Source organism: Lynx rufus, unplaced genomic scaffold (assembly GCF_022079265.1).
Source record: "Lynx rufus isolate CCGP_SWC_20201006 ecotype Redwood Valley unplaced genomic scaffold, mLynRuf1.p SCAF_7, whole genome shotgun sequence".
Taxonomy (NCBI): domain Eukaryota; kingdom Metazoa; phylum Chordata; class Mammalia; order Carnivora; family Felidae; genus Lynx; species Lynx rufus.
The window spans coordinates 129,500,986-129,522,222 of NW_025814889.1; the positions used below are offsets into that span (position 1 = coordinate 129,500,986).

General features: G+C 45.6%; 1 long non-coding RNA gene across 1 annotated transcript in view; it reads right to left on the minus strand.

Moving 5' to 3' along the window:
• Positions 1–21,237, minus strand: part of LOC124502697 (uncharacterized) — a 112,268-nt gene that overhangs the window by 55,944 nt on the left and 35,087 nt on the right. The window lies entirely within an intron of this gene.

A 21,237-nucleotide genomic window follows, 5' to 3' on the forward strand; every position in this document is an offset into this window, starting at 1 on the left:
CACTCTCTCTCAAAATAAATAAATAAACATTAAAAAAAAACAAGTTCTTCAAGCTGAAGGAGAATGAAATAAGATGGAAGTCTGGATGTGTGGGAAGAAACAGAGAGCTTAGAATGTTAAATATATAAAGGTGATTGTTTATATGTCATTTTAAATATCTTTGTTTGGGGGCGCCTGGATGGCTCAGTCAGTTAAGCATCTGACTTTGACTTAGGTCTTGATCTCACAGTAGATGAGTTCGAGCCTCACATTGGGTTCTCTGCTGTCAGCACAGAGCCCACTTTGGATCTTCTCTCTCTCTCTCTCTCTCTCTCTCTCTCTCTCTCTCTCCCCCTCTGTCTCTCTGTCTCTGTCTCTGTCTCTCTCTCTCTGCCCCTCCCCAACTCATATAGCACAAGCTCTCTCTCAAAAATAAAATAAAAGATTTTTAAAAAGATTAGGGGTACCTGGGTGCCCAGTTGGTTAAGTGTCCAACTTCAGTTCAAGTCAGGATCTCACAGTTTGTGAGTTAAGGCCCCACATCAGGCTCTCTGCTGTCAGAGCACAGAGCCCGCTTCAGATCCTTTGTCCCCCCTCTCTCTGTCCCTCAACCGCTCATGCGCTTTCTCTCTGTCTCAAAAAGTAAACATAAAAAAATAAAATAAGAGATTAAATATCTTTGTTTTCTATATTATGTTTTTTTATTTAAAAAATTTTTTTAATATTTATTTATTTTTGAGAGAAAGAGTGAGACAAAGTGAGACTGGGGGAGGGGCAGAGAGAGAGGGAGACACAGGATTGGAAACAGGCTCCAGGCTCTGAGCTGTCAGCACAGAGCCTGACACGGGGCTCAAACCCACAGACTGTGAGATCATGACCTGAGCCGAAGTCGGACACTCAACCGACTGAGCCACCCACGCACCCCTATATTATGTGTTTTTAAAAACTGTTTAAAGCAAAAGTAATAACAGTTTATGGTGGGGCTTAGAAAACATATAGGAGGGGAGGGGTAAAAAAAAAAGAATATGTGGAAGAAAAATATGTAACAGCAAGAGTACAAAAGGCAAGGAGATGGAAAAAGGAAAAACATTGCTTGAAGGTTCTTACATTGTGAAATGGTATAACATCATTTGAAGGTACAGGGACAAGTTAGAGATACATGCTGTAATCTCTAGAACAATCACTAAAACATACACACACAGGTACAGCTAAAATTAATAAAAGAGATTACACTGAATACTAAAAGTTACTCAGTTCGCCCAAAAAAAAAAAAAGTCAAGAAAGGAAGAGGAGAGGAGTAAAGACTCTATGGGACAAATAGAAAACATGTACCAAGACAGAAGATCGATATTTCCATTAAATGTAAATGGACTAAGCATTCCAACTCAAAACCAGAGATTGTCAGAGTAGAAATTTTTTCATTTTTTTAATGTGTATTTATTTTTGAGAGAGATACAGAGCGTGAGCAGGGGAGGGGCAGAGAGAGAGGGAGACAGAGAATCCGAAGCAGGCTCCAGGCTCTGAGCTGTCAGCAAAGAGCCCGACGTGGGGCTCGAACTCACAAACCGCGAGATCATGACCTGAGCTGAAGTCAGATGCTTAACTGACTGAGCCACCCAGGCGCCCCAGAGTAAAAATTTTTAAAAGACCTAACTACATGCTATATGTAACAAAAACACTTTATGAAAACTGACAGATGAAAGCTAAAAGTGCAAAAACAATCATAGCATGTAAACACCAAGCATGGAAAAGCTGATATGCCTGTATTACTGTTGGACAGAGTGGACAAATTCCTTGAGAAACACAAGTCACAAAACCAACACAAGAAGACACAGAAAGTCTGCATAGTCCTATATCTACTGAAGAAATTGAATTATTAATCAAAAACCTCCCCACAAGGAAAATTCCAGGTCAAGATGGTTTAACTAATGAATTGTGACATTTAAGAAATAAAGAAAACCAACTTTATGTAGACTCTGTTATAGGTTAAGTTCCCCGAGAAATGGACTTTAAGATAGAGAGTTTTAGTGAAGTGGTTTATCGGGTGGATGCTCTTGGGAACAGCACCTACTATGAAGCAAATGGAAAAAGATTGAGCAGAAGAAGTTGAACAAAAACAGAATTGCAACAGAGCTTTCAGCCTCTTTAAAGTTGTCCCAAACAGAGGAACAGTCCAGATCTTTATAGTCCTATGTCAACCTCATCATTGGGTGCAGACTAGGAATGACAGAGCCACTGATCCAAGATCAACTCGAGGGGAGGAGTCATCAGCAGGCACCATTCCCAGAAGCTAGAAAAAAATGAGTCCTTCATTCCTGAAAGGGGTGTCTGGAATGGATGCAGACAACATAGGATCTATTACAAACTCGTTCAGAGAACAGAATAGGAGAAAACACTTTGCAACTCATTTTATGAAGCCAGCAAAAATCCAATAGCAAAAACCAAAAAAGATAATGACACGAAAATTATAGGCCAATACTCCTCTTGAACACAGATGCACAATTCCTTAATAAAATATTAGCAAATTGAATCTGTAATATAGTAGAAGGATAATACATCATGACCAACGGGTGTTTATTCCGGGAATTTGAGATTGGTTTAATATGCACAAGAAAGTAAGTCACCACACTGAAAGAATGAAGGGTAAAAATCACATGATCATCTCAAAAGATGCAAAAGAGGCATGTGACAAAACTCAATTCCCATTCGTGATCTTTTTAATTCGCAGAAAACAAAACATAGAAAAGAGCTCCCTCAATCTGATAAAAAGCAGCTAAGAAAAACCTACAGCTAACTTCCTACTTAGCATGAAACACTGAATGCTTTCTCCCTAAGATCAGGAACTAGACAAGAGTATGTGCTCCCACCACATCCTATCCAGAACAATAAAGTAACAAAGTGAAATAAAAACCACACAGAATGGAAAGGAACACACAATGTTCACAAATGAAAGGACTGTTTACAGAGAAAACTCCAAGGAATCTACAAAAACACTAATAAAACTAATAGATGAATTTAGCAGGTTCACAGGACACAAAACTGGTACATAAAAATTAAATGTATTTCCATGTACTAGAAAGGAACCATTGAAAGATAATTGTTTTAAAACAACCTAACTAAAAATAGCATCAAAAATTAATCACCAAAGAATGAATCTAACCAAAGCTGTGCAAGACCTCTCTATTCAAAATTCAAGATCTAAGTAAATAGGGAGATCCCGTGTCCATTCTCTTCAAATTTATTTCTAATTCAATGCAATATTAATTAAAACCCCGGTAGTCTTTTTTAATAAGCCAATTCTGATATATATGGCCAAGTAAAAGACCTCAGATGGCCAGAAAAGTCTTTAAAAAGAACAAAGTCAAAGGATTTTCATGACGTGATTCCAAGGTTTTACCCATAATGCTACAGGAAGACATCAAGACACCAGTGTGAGACAAGGAAGGATACAGGGGCTTCAAGAAGACAGGAAAGTAAGAAAACCAGGATTACCAGGCATATTTTTAAATAGAATTATAGAAATAAAAATATAATTAAAATTTAAAACACAGTGAATAGATTGAATTAGAATCAGCTAAAGAGGCCCTTGCCAAAACAGAAGATAAATTTGAAAAAGTATCTAAAAGGCCCACGAGATAGAAATGGAGGCAGAAAAAAAAAAGTGAAGAGTTATAAAGAATGAAGTGAAAATGTGAACACATAGTTGACCCTTCAACAACACGGGTTTGAACTGCATGGGTCCACGCATACCCAGATTTTTTTTATATGGTACCGTACTGTGTGGGTGATGAATATTTGTTCACCGATATCCTACCTAAGATCTAAAAGGACTCAGTGTGACTTATAGAAGTGCATGTAGTAAAACACAATTTTGTTGTGATGAAGTCAAAGCAAAAGGGAAATAGGGTGGAAATACATGATAAAGTTGGATTAGCATAAAAATGCCTCCAGAAAGCCTTGTTAGAATGCTGGAGCGTTGACCCCAAGACTTCCAGCAGCAAAGGCAAAGAGGAAACCATGGGCATTATTTTAACATTTCTAACGTCCTAAGCATCAAATCCAAACCAGTCAGGAGAATGACAGCTTTCCGTGGTGCAGAGACCTCAGAGAACTCAGATCCCATTAAGGGGAATGTACACAAGCAAACAGACACCACTTCTGATATATCCCTCAGCAAATCCAAGGACCAATTTTTTTTTTGCCCTAGTTTCCTGCAGTGTCCTTCAATGAAGGCTAACGTGGAAGCAATTCTACAAGGACCAAGACGGTGAAGTCCAGGTACACAGCTCTCTGATGTCTGGCTCAATTCAAGGACAAAGTTTATAAGAACTGGGATAATGGTTCTCGACTGTTGGGGGGTTGTGGGTCACTCTGAGAATCCGGTTAAAGCACAGGCTGTGTCAGCTACATTTCCTGAGTCTCAGTTCCAGTTCCCATGAGGTCCTGATGCATCAGTTTGTTACAACTGAATAATACTAACAACGATAGCAACGGTAGGAATAGTAGACAATAATAATAACAACAGCAGCAACAAATGCTTATATCGTACCATGTATCCATTTTTTTTAAACAGTTGGACAAATTCTGTAAGCCCCCAAGCACACGCACACATTGCTTGAGCAAGCTTGTACAGATTTTCTTTCCTTAGATGAGGAGAAGGCATTAAACAGCTACAGTAGGTTCTTTTAAGAAGTACAATCAGACAAAGACGTCTTGTTTCAGAAGAATCTGTCACTAATGTTTGTGAAGTTGAATAACCCGAGATGGAACAGACCAGAAACAGGAAGACCAGTGGGGAGGGGTCCTAGCAATCCTGGCATAAAGTGGTGGAGAGGGGATTAAATATACAGAGAGAAACAACAAGTGTTGGTGAGGATGTGGGGAAAGGGGAACCTTCTTGCACTGTTGGTGGGAATGCAAACTGGTGTAGCCATTGTGGAAAACAGTATAGAGGTTCCTCAATAAGTTAAAAATAGATCCGATAATTGCCCAGGAGGGTATTTACCCCCCCCCAGAATACAAAAACGCTAATTCAAAGGGATACATGCACCCGTATATTTATAGCAGCATTATTTACATTAGCCAAGATATGGAAGCAACATGGACCAAATGTCCATTGATACATGAATGGATAAAGAAGAGTTGGGGTGTGTGTGTGTGTGTGTGTGTGTGTGTATATAATACTTAATATATTTAATATTTATTATTTAATATTATAAAGTATATAGTAATAAATACATATTATATTATATATAAATAAATAGTATATGTGATTATATAATAAATATATATGTGATATATAATATATAACATATATAATATATAAATAATAATATTTAATAATATTTAATATGATATAAATGATATTCCATTATATATATACACATATAGATATGCAATGGAATATTATTCAGCCATAAAAAGGAATGGAATCTTGCCATCTGCAATGACATGGATGGAGCTAGAGAGTATAATGCTAAGCAAAATAAGTCAGAGTAAGACAGATACCATACAATTTCATATATATGTGGAATTTAAGAAACAAAACAAATGAGCAAAGGAAAGGAAAAAGAGAGAAAGAGAGAGAGACAAGCCAAGAAACAGACTCCCAACTACAGAGAACACACTGATGGTTAGCAGAGAGGCAGGTGGGGGGATGGGAGAAATAGATGATGGGGACTAAGGAGAGCCCTTGCCGTGATGGGCACTGAGTGATGTATGGAAGTGTTGAATCACTACACATTGTACACCTGACACTAATATTACACTAATATACACTGTATGTTAACTGGAATTAATTTTTTAAATTTATATATACAAATAATATATATAATATATAACGATATAAAGTATGTATATTATATACTATTTACAATTATATAGAGTATATATTATTATATTCATATAAATATATAGTTATATGTAAATCAAAGAGTCAACATGTGAGCCCAGTTGATGACAGGGGCCATGGAGAGGGAAAAGTTCAACGTAGGCGACCTTGCACAGGTTCCTTCCCTCTTCTGTCCTCAGTTCCCCCGTTTGTAAGAGAAGGGAGCCGGGCGGTCCCTGATCCTCTGAGCGCGTGGGCTGGCACGTGGGCACAGCAGCGGTGCAACAGCGGGTGGTGTTTATTATGTGTGTGGATTAATTTAAACTGATGGCCTCGAGGTGCTACGGCGCCTCCTGGGCACTGAGGGAAGACAGCTTTATTGTTGAGTGTCTTCTATTCATCCATCAGGAAGCTTTAGAAAGGCTACCAAGGGCCACCCGCTGAGCGGAGGACCCGGAGATGAGAGAAACGGCTCTGAGCCTGCAGGAGCACCCGGCCTGCAGCCCCTGACCTGGCCAGCCCGAGGGACAAACCTAGGGGGCATCAGTGACAACCCACAGGAGCACACTGCCTGGGCTCATACACTATCTCTGGGGGCTCAGGGGGCGCTCAATGGATTTCGGTGCTGCCTCCTGGAAACAGCTTGTGGAAGACAGGAAAACCCACAACGATGATACTGGGCTCTCAAAAACAAGTTAAACCTTGAAACCTTATTACATGGGGAGAAAATGTCAGAGGGATTTGAATGTCATTAAGATATAATCAGTGCTCTTAAGCACATTGGGTTTTTTTCACGGCCTAGGAGAACACTAACTTTCGTTGAAAAAGAAAAGAATTAGCTAAATGCCAAAGTCAACTTTGAGAGGTGGCCGGGTGGCACAGGACGAGCAAGGGATAGGGACTTTGCCTCATCTGTCCTAAGTAAGTCATAACATTTCTGTGGATGTTAATTTCCCCGTGTGTAACAAAAATAAAATAGTAACCACTTCTGCACACTGCTTCTCTCCTGAACTTCAGGGTCACTGTTTATCCAACACCTGCAATGTACCAGACAACCCACCAGGAAATTTACGTGAATTTATCATCTTGATTCATCTTCACAATGACGACCCAAGGGCCGGTCATTATTTCACTGTGACTGAGCCCGCAGAGGGCTGACATAACTTTCTAAGTTCAAAAGCCTGTGTGGGGTGAAGCCACATTCTGAACCCAGAGCCCTCTTGCTTTAAAGCCTGTGCCACTGAAGCCGTCTTTGGGAGTCGGAAACCCCCAGGAAATAAACGCGGGCGGGGCACGCCTGATTGTGAAGCACCCCAAACATTGGACTGAGGGACAACCTGACACCATCCACTGTTTTGAACCATGTCCTCTCCTAATGGAAGGAGCTTTGCAGCTGGAATTAGGATCTAGGTGTCCGAAGAAACATGGAGGTACTTAGCACTCTCCACTCGGTTGGCAGGTGCCCAAGAAGAAATAGTCCCAAGTGGGTGAAATTGCATAAACCTTACCTCCCCCCTCCACTGCCCCCTCCCTCTTGCCCCCAACCCCCTCCAAGGCACGCAGACCTGCAGACCCACACAGGAATCCCGAATTAGCTCAGCCTGCCTCCCAGCTGCTGGATGAGCCTAATTAGACCAAATTAATAATTTATTCAAGCAAAATGAGACATGCCAAGAATCTCCGGGGAGGCTGTAAAATGATAATGCCGTCTTATTAGGGAAATGTGTCAACACCCCATGCATCCCTTTGGTTCTGGGATAAGAAGCAGGAGGCCCATTTGACATGATTCACCTTCTTGGGCCAGCTCTGAAGTCCTCCCACCTGCCTCTCTCCATGCGTGACATCTGTCCCACTACACACTCCTCGGCTCCCCCTCCTTCTCTCCCTCCTCCTCCTCCTCTTCTCCCGCCCCTGCTCCTTCTCCCCGCCTCCTTCACCTCTTCCTACGCCTCCTCCCCCTCCTCCCTCTCCTCTTCTTTCTTCACCCTGACACATCATTAACCTAAACTTTCAAGATCATTCTCCCCCACCAGAAAGGAAAGCCAGATGACAAGCTAATATTTCCATGTCACACACTGAGTGATTCTTACATAAAAATTAACAGGCACTTGACAAAGTCATAATTACTAACTAATGATGCATTATGCAATTTCCATAATTAGTCGTGTTATTGATATTTCCTTCCAACCACAGACCCAGTGGGGCCACCTTTATTTACAGCGGGACAAACGGCTAGTCCGTGTGCAGGTTGTTAGCAGAGAACTTCGGGGAAATACCCCCTTCTAACACGCACCCAGACCCGCACCTGGGCCCATCCTCTCTGGAGCTGGTTTCTCTCAGAGCAACAGGGACAGACCAAGCAAGTGTGCCCACGGGCCAATGCGAGGACACTGAGGCTTGGCACGGGGGCAAATCTCTCATGGTCCCAGCCATTTGAGGCACATCATGAAAGAAGATGAAGCTGAAGACATTTATAGAATTTTGCAAACAGCCTTCTTCACTCACTATCCTCCCAGCAACCCTCCTGGAGACTGTGTCCGTTAACCATTTTACAGGCGGGAACACGGAGGCTTACAGAGGTGAAACAATGTGCCCAAGTGCACAGTGGCCAGTGGGGCTGGGATGCAAATGCACATTTTCTGAGTCAAAGCCTAGGCGGCCGCGCCGTATAGTGGGGTCAGAGAGCAATTTCAAACACCGGCCTTGTCGCTCAGTAGGCACGCTGTTTTAGGCAAGTCACTAACTTCTCTCATCCCTGGTTTCCTCATCTTTAAAATGAAAAAAAAAAATCATACTCATATTACAGGGTGTCATGAGCATTAAATAAATTCTTACATATTACATTATACTTATATTACATTGTATCATATTATGTATCTTTTTCATCATTCATCGCTCTTCTTCCTCACTTGAGTATAACCCCATGTGGGCAGGTATTTTGTTTGGTTGCTATTATATGCCCCGTGACTAACAGTGCCTGGCACATATTAGGTGCTCCAAGAATGAATGAAATGAGTATCACCTCACACCTGTTAGAATGGCTCTCATCAAAGAAGGAGAGGGAGAGGGAGAGAGAGAGGGAGGGGCGAAGGAGAGGGGGAGGGAGGAGAAGGGGGAGGGGGAGAGGGAGAAGAAGGAGAAGGAGGAGAGGAGGAGGAGGAGGAGGAGGAGAAGGAGGAGGAAGAGGAAGAGAAGGAGGAGGAGAGGGGAAAGAAAGAAAGAAAGAAAGAAAGAAAGAAAGAAAGAAAGAGAAAGAAAGAGGGCAAGAGATAAATGTCAATGGTGTGGAGGAAAAGAACCACCTGTACGCTGGTGGTGGGAATGCAAATTGGTACAGCCACTATGGAAAACAGTACACAAGTTCCTCAAGAAATTGAAACTAGGGGGCGCCTGGGTGGCTCAGTCGGTTGAGCGTCCGACTTCATGATCTCGTGGTTTGTGGGTTCGAGCCCCGCATCGGGCTCTGTACTGACAGCTCGGAGCCTAGAGCCTGCTTCGGATTCTGTGTCTCCATCTCTCTCTGCCCCTCCCCCTCTCGTGCTCGGTCTCTCTCTCTCTCTCTCTAAAATAAATAAACATTAAAAAATTTTTAATAAACAAATTGGAAATAGAATGGCCCTATGATCCAGCAGTCCCTCTTCTGGGTGCATATTCAAAAGAAATGAAAACAAGGTATCGAAGAGACAGCTGCACTCCCACATCCCCTGCAGCAGTATTCACAGCAGCCAAAGCATGGAAACAGCCTAAGTGTGTCAATGGAAAACGATAAACAAGATGTGATATATAGATATGGAATATGAGTCAGCCGTGAAAAAAGAGGAAATTCTGTTGTTCACCAAAGCACGGACGAACCTTGAGGGCATAATGCTAAGTGAAATAAGCCACAGGGAAAAACAAATACTGATCGATGTCACGCATACATGGAAACTTTAAAGAAAGCCAGACTCCTAGAAACAGTAGAAAAGTGGTCGCCGGGGGCTAGAGAGTGGGGGAGAAAGGGAGAGGTTGGTAAAACGGTACAAACTTTCAGGTATATGATGTATAAGGTCTGAGGATGTGATGTATAACGTGGTGACTACAGTTGATAATACTGTATTGTATAATCAAAATTTGCTTAAAGAATGAATGAATGAATGAATGAATGAATGAATGAATGAATTGCCCAGTATACTGCCTGGGCCCTCATGGACACTCAGTGAAAGCAAGTCCCCTTTCCTCCCCGTTTGCCTGACTGAGGTCAAGCTGGAGAAGGCTCTGACCTTCCTAACGTGAGCTAACCTAATCTAAGATTGGAAATCTCCCAGGGACAAGAACAGTGCTCCAATCAACCACTGTTTCTCCGGCGACCATAAGCATGGTGCAACGGGTAAATATACTCTGGGGCAACTACAGAGGGCATGACATAGCCTCCCGGTCTCCAGCTGCTCACCCACGCCCAGGAGAGAGAACACGGACGAAGGCCAAAAGTAGCAGTAACCACAACAGAGGAAGGAGCACAGGGCTAACAAATAGCAGACACAAGGAGTGGACAGTGAGTGGGACTGGGGTGCTGGGGAGGGAGGGACACTAACCACTTGATTTTATCTGGAAAGGTTTTAGGCTGCCCAGAAACGGTGACCTGGAGTTCCCAGAATGCACCATGCTTTCTCACCTCCACACTTTTGCAAGTGGCCACTCTTCCATGTGGGGCGCCCTGGCCCTCTTGTCTTCCTGCTGAGCTCCTGCTCAGCCTTCAAGACCGAGCTCACTGTGACCCACTCTGGGAAAACTTCCTTGAGCCCTCTGACCAGAGGTAAGCACTCCCTCTTGAATTAACCCCTCAGTGCTCTATGGGAGGGTACAATTGTCTAAACACACAGGTGCACGCACCGACTAAATGCAGAGAGCTCTACTAAGCTTTGGGGAGACTATCGGAGCTTCCCTCAAAGAACTTAACCAGAATGCCCGAGTTATGGGGAAAGAATTACTTTTCAGCCAGAAGGAAAATTATATTAGGTTGAACCACATGAAACCACCATTTCTGCACGTCAAAATGGCTGAATGCCAGTAATTCCTCATGGGGCCACATAATGATCAACAATGCAGATTTGTCCACAGCATTTCCAGTCTGCAGAATGATTTCCCACCCGTGATCTCATGCAATCCTCACACTCTCTCTGTGCTTCAGAGCACTTGTGTTGTCATGTTACAGATGAGGACACTGAAACCCAGAGAGTGACCGAATTCCCCACGGCTCTTAGAGTCAGAGGCCAAGACAGGACTTGGGCCTGCATCATCTGCATCCACATGCGATGCTCATGTGTATTATTCGGTGTTCAACAGCTACTCGTGCTGGAGAGAAGGGGAAGTGCAGGAGGAGGGAGCCCAAAACACACAGCCGGTATCATACAATCCAGACTGTGCAAGGATGGGACCTCATCAATCACTCCTCCAGCCAACATTTATTGAGCAAATGCTAGGTGGGATGCAGTGAGCTAGACAATGAGGAATCGGAAGTGAGCAAGGAAAACCAGGCCCTGCCCTCCCAGTGTTTACGTTCTGGTGGGGATGAGAGCCACAGCAACGAAATAAATTAACCAGATAACTCTCAGAGAGTGATGACTCCAATGTAGCAAACAAATTAGGGCCATGTAAGGAGGAGTTGGGGGAGGGGGGGAGGGTGGTGAGTAGATTAGGTCATAGACAGGATGGCAGAGAAGGCCATAGGCCTGTGCCTTGTATGTTAAGAAGGAGGGGCCAAGCACAGTTCTGGGGGAAGAGCATTTCAGGCAGAGGGAGAGAGAAGTGCAAAGACCTCGAGGATGGAATGAGTTTAGTGTGTCCAAGGTCAGAGACAAGGTCAGTGTGACTGCAGCAGGGTAAGGGGAGGGAGCAGTGTGAGATAAGGTCTCTGCTTACATGAAGCAAGTCAGAGAACACTTCCTGGGGGAAGCAAGTTTTTGCCCAGACTATGAAGAATGGGTGGGGTTTGGAGCAAGCAAAGGGAGAGAGGACTCGACCAGGAACATGGCCTCTGATTCTCTAGGTTGGATGTGGCTGAGCCAACGAATCCACCAGAACACTAACTGTCACCATCCAGGGTTTATTGGTAAAGAACCTTTATAAGTTTAGAGTGAAGAAGAGACACTTCCCAGGGCACACATAATCCTGGTCTTCATCTTCGAACATTTGATTGGCTGCTCATACAAGAGGAGGAAAATCTGTGGCATTCCCAAGTCTTGACTCAAGGACCTGGACCGATGGATACAAGCCACAGAGGAACCAATTTAGGTGCAATGGGCAGAGAAACAAACAAGAAAAGCAGAACCGAAAGAAAACTGGCTGATGCAATAAGTAGTGAGAGTCCCAGCCCTGAAGGCATGTAAGCCAAGGCAAGCTGAGCACTTAGCAGGGTTGTGGAGGGGAGCTAAGGATCGGGAGAGGTCCAAAAGGATCACTTTACATAGGGTAGCCCCACATTGCAGTTTGCCTTCCCAGAAGTGTCCCAGAGTGAAGGACAAATCATATGGACCCCTAACTTTTTCTTTAATTTAAATCCGAGTTAGTTAACATATAGTGTAATGATTTCAGCAACAGAATTCAGTGATTCATCACTCACAGTAACACCCAGTGGTCATCCTAACAAGTGTCCTCCTTAATTCCCCTCTCCCCTTTAGCCCTTCCCCATATGGACCCCTAACTTTAAGACCCCTTCCAACCACAGGAGTCTGTGATTCTCTTTCCTACCCTGTAGCTTCTCTCCACCCTCTTCTGCTGCAGAACTCTTTTGGACGGCACTTCCGCTAGGAACCCTGCCCTGTACCCCCAGACTAGGTGGAGGCTGGTTAGTTCCATCTGCCTGGCAGATTTTCTCCTGCACCACCAGCCCGAGTTTCTTCCTAGAAACCTGCCGTGGGTTCTTAGAGGGTGAGCGGGGTAGGCGTATGACTCAGCCTGGCCAAGCAGAGAATTCTGACCATGCTGACCATGGCAATCAGTGTGGGGACTGAGGGTGCCAGTGCTGGAGAACGAAGCCCACGCAGAGGCTGAGCTGAGAAATGCAGCAGAGACGTCATCCTGAAGCCACCAGTAGAACACCAGGATTGAGCCATGCCCTGCAGGATTGAGCCTACCCCAACTTGTCACTGACCTGAGCCAGCAAGTCCCCCATTTCATTAATCCAGTTGGGTAGGTTTTCTGCCACTTGCAGAGGAGAGACAGCTGACCAATCTGGCCCCCCTGTTTGGTGTCCTCAGAGCACCTTGCAATTTCCCCGTGACAACTCTAGCACCCTAGCTTGTAGGCACAGGTGTCATATCTGACTCTCCTCCCCAAAACAGAAGTCCCGCGAGAGCAGGATATCTGTCTACACCCTCCCAAACCACTGGGGAGCAAGGCTCCCTCCCTCTCATCACTGGGGTCTCCACACAGGTGACTGCATGGAGAGTCACACCCCCCAACCACCCTGTCTAAAACAGCCCCTCCCATAATGCTCGGCTTCTCGGGCCACGTGGCTTCTCTGCAGAGCACCTCTCCTGTCGATTGATAACATTTCCTGTAGATTACATTCTTGTCAGCTTCCCGGCTGTCTCCCATGAGAATGTAAACTAATGTAACTCACGTGGAGCAGGGACCTTGTTTCTGGGGTTCTGCACCGCAGGGTGCAGAATCCAGTAACCATGGTGAGCAAGAGAGCAAGTGTACCTTGTTGGCATAGGAATTAGAAGGGATAATGGATGCAACCAGCTTAACAAAGCGCCTAGGTAAGGTTAAGGGCTCGATCGTTATTAGCTGCTCTTTCTACCACCATTTCCACTGGAATGACCCCTGAGTGCTAACCACGCTGGCTCTGTGCCAGGCACAGTGAGTGACCCAGCTAACCCGTCCAGAACGAAAGCTAAGAGCTCTATGTGTATTCTTTCACTTAAGCTTCACAACATCCAGAGGTAGATATTATTATTACCTCTGGTTTACGCATAAGAAAGGGAGGCACAGAGGGGTAAATTAACTTGCCCATGATCACACAGCTAAGCGGCAGAGCCGGGGATGGAACCGACAATGTGTGGCACCAGCATCCTTCACGTTAAACAGATGGTGCCTTGTGGAGACAAGCAAGGCCGAGTCTCTGTGCCCAGAGAGTGGACCAGAGACATGAAACTGAATCAGTGCCCACACATAATATGCAATTAATTACCTATTCATTGCATCCGGGGGGACGGGAGCCACTCTGGGGCACAAAAGCCAAACTTACAGTCTCCTATCCATGGTGGGCATGGTTTTACCCTCATTTAAGCTAAAAGGTCACATAAGCCATAATTTTAGCTTCCTGAAACTCCAGACGCTCCAGTGGAAGGGCCAGCCTTACCCAAGATCTTTTCCTTCAAGGGCTGGTAGGTGAGGAGGTGAGAGTGCAGAGAGAGAGGCAGAAGGCAGACTACTGGTTACATTCAAGATTATATGTGAACTCATTTATAAAGTGTCACATGGAAAATGGGCCTTTAAATGGCAGCCGATGCTCCTTTGTGCTACCTTTTCTCTTCTCCCTGTGCTTGAGAAGTGTCCTCGCTGTGCCCTCTCTCTCTCTGCTCACCTCTGAGCAGTGCACAGGCACCTTCCAGAGGGACCAAGAATTAAATCAAAATTACATTTCTCTTGCTGTCTCTCACACAAGTGAAACAGTTCACTCTCATTGGTTCCTGGAGGCCCAGGGGACCAGAGGAGGGTTAATAATAATAACACTATGTATTCATAGACCACTGTTCAGCAAGGAGCCCCTGCAAATATTATCTTGCTGCAGCCTGTATTACTAACCAGTAACTGAGCTTTCAGTCCTAAGTCACAGGCTGGAGTGAGGCCCCTGAGGTTAGTGACATCTGAAAGCTGCTTCTAAAAATGGCTAGATCAAAGGATTGGCCCACAGGCCCCCCCCCCCCCGTCTGAAGGTCTCAGTGCCCTCACTTATGAGATCAGCTCAACAAGGGTAAGGAGCTCTATCAGTTAGGGATGCTCTGCTACTGGTAATAGAACACCTGAATAACACAAACAAACAAGGGGCTGCCAGAATTGATTCAGTGGCTCAGCAATGTGAGGGCAGTATCCACGCGATTTTCTTGTCCTTTCCCTCATAGTTATAAAATGGCTGCAACAGCTCCAGGCATCATGCCCGCATTCCATGCAGGACGAAAAGTAGAGGAGAGTAAGGACAACACTACTTATCCCTTTTACCAGAAGAGCAAAAGTTTGCTCAAAACCTCAACCCCGGGGCGCCTGGGTGGCGCAGTCGGTTAAGCGTCCGACTTCAGCCAGGTCACGATCTCGCGGTCCATGAGTTCGAGCCCCGCGTCAGGCTCTGGGCTGATGGCTCAGAGCCTGGAGCCTGTTTCTGATTCTGTGTCTCCCTCTCTCTCTGCCCCTCCCCCGTTCATGCTCTGTCTCTCTCTGTCCCAAAAATAAATAAACGTTGAAAAAAAAAATTTTTTTTTAAATAAAAAAAAAAATAAAAAAAAAAAAACCTCAACCCCAAACTATAGAAAGTTTATGAAAGAAATTGAAGAAGACACAAAAAAATGGAAAAAGATTCCATGTTCCTGGATAGGAAGAATAAATATTGCTAAAATGTCGATACTACCCAAAGCAATCTACATATTCAATGCAATCCCCATCAAAATAACACCAGCATTCTTCACAGAGCTAGAACAAATAATCCTAAACTTTGTATGGAACCAGAAAAGACCACAAATAGCCAAAGCAATCTTGAAAAAGAAAACCAAAACAGGAGGCATCACGATCCCAGACTTCAAGCTATACTACAAAGCTGTAATCATCAAGACAGTATGGTAGTGACACAAGAACAGACACTCAGATCAATGGAATAGAATAGAGAACCCAGAAATGGACCCACAAACGTGTGGCCAACTAATCCTTGACAAAGCAGGAAAGAATATCCAATGGAATAAAGACAGTCTCTTCAGCAAGTGGTGTTGGGAAAACTGGACAGCGACATGCAGAAAAATGAACCTGGACCACTTTCTTTTTTTTTTTTTTTTTTAACGTTTATTTATTTTTGAGACAGAGAGAGACAGGGAGGGTCAGAGAGAGGGAGACACAGAATCTGAAACAGGCTCCAGGCTCTCAGCTGTCAGCACAGAGCCTGACGCAGGGCTCGAACTCACGGACCACGAGATCATGACCTGAGCCGAAGTCGGACGCTTAACCGACTGGGCCACCCAGGCGCCCCATGGACCACTTTCTTACACCATCCACAAAAAGAAACTCAAAATGGATGAAAGGCCTAAACGTAAGACAGGAAGCCATCAAAATCCTCAAGGAGGAAGCAGGGAAAAACCTCTTTGATCTTGGCCGCAGCAACTTCTTACTCAACACGTCTCCGGAGGCAAGGGAAACAAAAGCAAAAATGAATTATTGGGACCTCATCAAAATAAAAACTTCTGCACAACAAAGGAAACAATCAGCAAAACTAAAGGCAACCAACAGAATGGGAGAAGATAGTTGCAAACAACATATCAGATAAAGGGTTAGTATCCAAAATCTATAGAGAACTTATTAAACTCAACACCCAAAAAACAAATAATCCAGTGAAGAAATGGGCAAAAGACATGAATAGACACTTCTCCAAAGAAGACATCCAGATGGCCAACTGACACATGAAAAAATGGTCAACGTCACTCATCATCAGGAAAATACAAATCAAAACCTCAATGAGATACCACCTCACACCTGTCAGAATGGCTAACATTTTAAAAAAAATTTTTTAAATGTTTATTTATTTTTGAGACAGAGAGAGACAGAGCATGAACAGGGGAGGGGCAGAGAGAGAGGGAGACACAGAATCTGAAACAGGCTCCAGGCTCTTAGCTGTCAGCACAGAGCTCGACGCGGGGCTCAAACTCACGGACCGTGAGATCATGACCTGAGCCGAAGTTGGACGCCCAACCGACCAAGCCACCCAGGCACCCCTAAACTTTTTTTAACGTTTATTTATTTTTTTGAGACAGAGAGAGACAGAGTATGAACGGGGGAGGGTCAGAGAGGGAGGGAGACACAGAATCCGAAACAGGCTCCAAGCTCCGAGCTGTCGGCACAGAGCCCGACGCGGGGCTCAAACTCACAGACAGTGAGATCATGACCTGAGCCGGAGTCAGAGGCTCAACCGACTGAGCCACCCAGGCACCCCTAGAATGGCTAACATTAACAACTCAGGCAACAACAGATGTTGGCAAGGATGTGGAGAAAGAGGGTCTCTTTTGCATTGTTGGTGGGAATGCAAACTGGTGCAGTCACTCTGGAAAACAGTATGGAGGTGCCTCAAAAAATCAAAAATAGAACTACCCTACGACCCAGCAATTGCACTATTAGATGTTTAACCAAGGGATACAGGTATGCTGTTTCGAAGGGACACATGCACCCCCATGTTTATAGCAGCACTATCAACAATAGCCAAAGTATGGAAAGAGCCCAAAAGTCCATCAAAGGATGAATGGATAAAGAAGATGCGGTATATATATACACTGGAGTATTACTCGGCAATCAAAAAGACTGAAATCTTGCCATTTGCAACTACGTGGTTGGAACTAGAGGGTATTGTGCTGAGTGAAATTAGTCAGTCAGAGAAAGATAAACATCATATGACTTCACTCATATGAGGGCTTTAAGACACAGAACAGGTGAACACAAGGGAAGGGAAGCAAAAATAATATAAAAACAGGGAGGGGGACAAAACAGAAGAGACTCTTAAATATGAAGGACAAACAGAGGGTTACTGGAGGGGTTGTGGGAGGGGGGATGGGCTAAATGGGCAAGGGGCACTAAGGAATCTGCTCCTGAAATCATTGTTGCACTAGATGCTAACTAATTTGGACGTAAATTAAAAAAATAAAATTAAAAAAAAAAAAAAAAACCTCAACCCCACCGCCAGCAAACTTCCATTTACATCTCATTGGCTAAAACGGGATCACATCGGCACACCTAGCTGTACTCCAGATGAGTCCTCACGGGAGAAAAGTGTTGGGAGGAGGTGCTGGATAAACCAGCTAACAGTGCAGGGTCATGCAATGAGCACTGACCTGGGAATCAGGTCATCAGGCTCTTCTAACTCCTGGGTCTATGACCTCGGTTTCCTCACCTATGAAATGAGAAGCATTGAACCAGGTGACCTATAGCTCTGACACTGAGTCAGTTTATGACCTTCTACAGGAATAGCAGGTGCTGCCACAGGAAGGGGCAACAGGCTATAGTCCCCAGTTCCTTGCTCCACTCTGAAATTACACCCCAAGCGCTGGAGGCCCTAGAGCCTGGTCTAAGAGGAAAAGAATTATGGCCATGAGGAAATCAGAGGGACTGGAGGGTCAAGACTTCTGGTTCCTTTCCATGTTCCTACTGCTAATCCCCCAGGGTTAGGTGTGTCCGGGAAATAATCTTCCAATCAAAAGTCATATAACCTAAACCAATAGTAAGACCAGTAACAATAATGCCAAACATTGAGTGAAACTTTACTATGCACCAGACACTAAGAGCTTCACCTCCGTTATCTTTTCAAATCCTAAAAAGGTCATATTGTAGGTGTTATTAAAAGCCCATTCGGGGCGCCTGGGTGGCGCAGTCGGTTAAGCGTCCGACTTCAGCCAGGTCACGATCTCGCGGTCCGTGAGTTCAAGCCCCGCGTCAGGCTCTGGGCTGATGGCTCGGAGCCTGGAGCCTGTTTCCGATTCTGTGTCTCCCTCTCTCTCTGCCCCTCCCCCGTTCATGCTCTGTCTCTCTCTGTCCCAAAAATAAATAAACGTTGAAAAAAAAAATTAAAAAAAAATAAAAGCCCATTCAATAGACAAGTAAACTGAGGCTCCAAGGCATGCCCTTGCCCAACATCACACAGCTATGAAGTGGAGGTGTTGGGGTTCACCCAGCACTGGTTCACCCAGTGGAGGTGTTGGGGTTCTACCCATCTGTTATCTTGCTATCCTTGTTCCCATGACAAACCTATGGGGTACACATTGTCCTCCTCTTAAAAAAAAAAAAAAAAAAAGCGAGTCTCTGAGACGTTACATGCTTGGCCTAAAGTGACCAGACCAGCTAGTCACCGCCAGAGGTCGAATCAGAACACTCACTCTGGGCCACACTCTTGCCACGATGCCATTCTGTGCAGGAGCGTGCTCGGACAAAAGCCTCTGGGAGGCTTCTCACCTTTGGAGCTGTCCTATATAAGTCCTGCCAGTATGGAAGGTTCTAGAAAACCCATCCCTGTGGACCCTAGCTGGCCTTTCCTGCTAACTCTGGAATTTGCCTTCAAAGTAGTAGCCTGGGAGGGGCATCCTGAGTGGCTTTTGCTCCTTTGGGGGGTTCCTGTGGAAGGCAGGGGTGTCGGAAGAGCTAGAGGCTAACAGCACAGGTCAACGTCTACCTAGTGGACTGTTCTGGGGCTCAGTTTGGGCAGTGATGGGGTGCGGGGAGGCTTTGAGCCCCACAGTCCCCCTCTGTGACTCTCAGTTCCTACGGCAGAAGGCAAACCGGGTGATAGCCATGGCTTCCCAGAAGATAAAACCCCAGCACACTGGTCTGAAGAATTGTGGAAGCCTGACTTTTTGGGGCCACCATTTAGAGCTGTGCAGTGTTCAGATTCTCCTGCCAGATATGAGGGCCCTGAGAGCCTCTCCTTAAATCCCACAGCAGGTCCACGGCCAGGCCACACTTAGTTCTGAGGTAGAGGAGACAGGAGAACTTCTTGTGAGGATGCAGCTGGCACCTGGGATGCCTTCAGGAGTCAAGAGGAAGCTCAGGAGATCTGCATGGCCCGTGTCAACACCCCTGCTTCTGTGTACATATCCCCACTGGCAAATAAAGAGTGGCTTTGAACAAGGGGGGCTCCTGGCAAGACCCTACCTCCCTCTCCCCTGGCCCAGCACACACCAACTCACGACCACAGTGCTACTCTCATTATCCCCTTATCCCCATTTGCATCAGTCCCCATTAGCAGCCCAGGGTCTTCAGCCCATTCTCATCCTCTAGATTCTTCTTTACTCCGTCTACAGATGGGAGGGCCCCCCCTTCCCTACCTTTTCCCCACAGCCTTCATCCCCCTACGAAACTCTGTTTTACTTATTGATTTGTCCACTCTCTGCCTCCCACATCATGAAAGGAAGTTCCATGGGGGCAGGAATATCACTGCCTTATCCTCAGTATCTTGAAGGGTCCCATTACACAGTGGAACGTCAACACACAGTCGTCAAATAAACCAATGAATGAATGAATGGTCAATGAGCGCAGTAATGGATGCCTAACTGAAAGCAGCCTACAGAATTGTGAGACTTCTCTGATTTTACATCACAAAAAGTGCAGAAGCAAATTGTTCCCGGGTTGGATAAATTGGCAGCTCCATGACATGAGGGAGCCAGACAGTTTCTGGGTGGTTCTCCCGGCTTTCCCATCATGCTTGCAACACAGCTGCCCCGGCTCAAAGCATCGCTTCAACACGCGACTCTATCCAAAGGCAGGCAGGTGCAAGTCTCCGTCGCCCCCCTCCAATCCCTTTTAAGGACGAGGAAAATTTTTCCCAGAAGCTCCCAGCAGCCTCATTGGGCAATTTGCATCACGTGCCTATGCGGCAACCCGCCATTGGCCAGCAGCACGGAGGAGATGTTCTGTTACACCAATCAGCGTTCAGCGCCGCCCCCTACGCTGGGGAGAGGCCCGGAAGCTGAACCCGCACAGTAAGAAGAAGGGAAGCAGGCAGGGGAGGACCACCGGGAGCCGGCGAGGTAAGTGCTGTCTCCCCCTCTGTGTTCCCGGTGCGTTGCTGCCTCTCATTCTCCTTGCCCCTCACAAGGCCCTCGCGAAGGAGGATAACCGAGAGGGCGCTAATGTCACCAAGTACGGGTGCTGGACACCCAAGTCACGGCATGTCCCCCAGGAGGGAGCCTCATGTACAGGACCCCTTTCCTGGGGAGAGCCTGACATCGCTCCCTCCCTCTCCCCGCCCCCCATATGTACCTTATTCTTTGCCATATCATTACTTTCATTCCCACTATAAACGTAACCCCTGTAAAACCCAGCTGCCCGGGTCCCGCCTAGACACAGTATTGCATGCGACCCAGCAGTGTATTTTCCAAGTAGTCTCCCCACTGTGATTTTTTTTCTTTCGAAAGGCAACGTAAATCCTCCACGAAGTCCCTCCCAAAACCTCCGAAGAAGGAACTTATGTTTGTAACACACAGCAACCTCTCACGCTCCTCCAACCCGACGCCCTCAGGGTGTCCCATGAACCGCCAAGAGTCTCTTCTCGCCTCCTCCAGACTCCCCTAACTCTTCCCCCATCTCAGTCCGGCTGCCTCGTCTCTCTTCCATCTTCTCGCACCTTCCAGATGGACTCTTCTGGCTCCCAGCTGTATCTCTGCACTTCCTTCACTTCCCAGCATTAATCAAGCCAGCCAGCCTGAGTG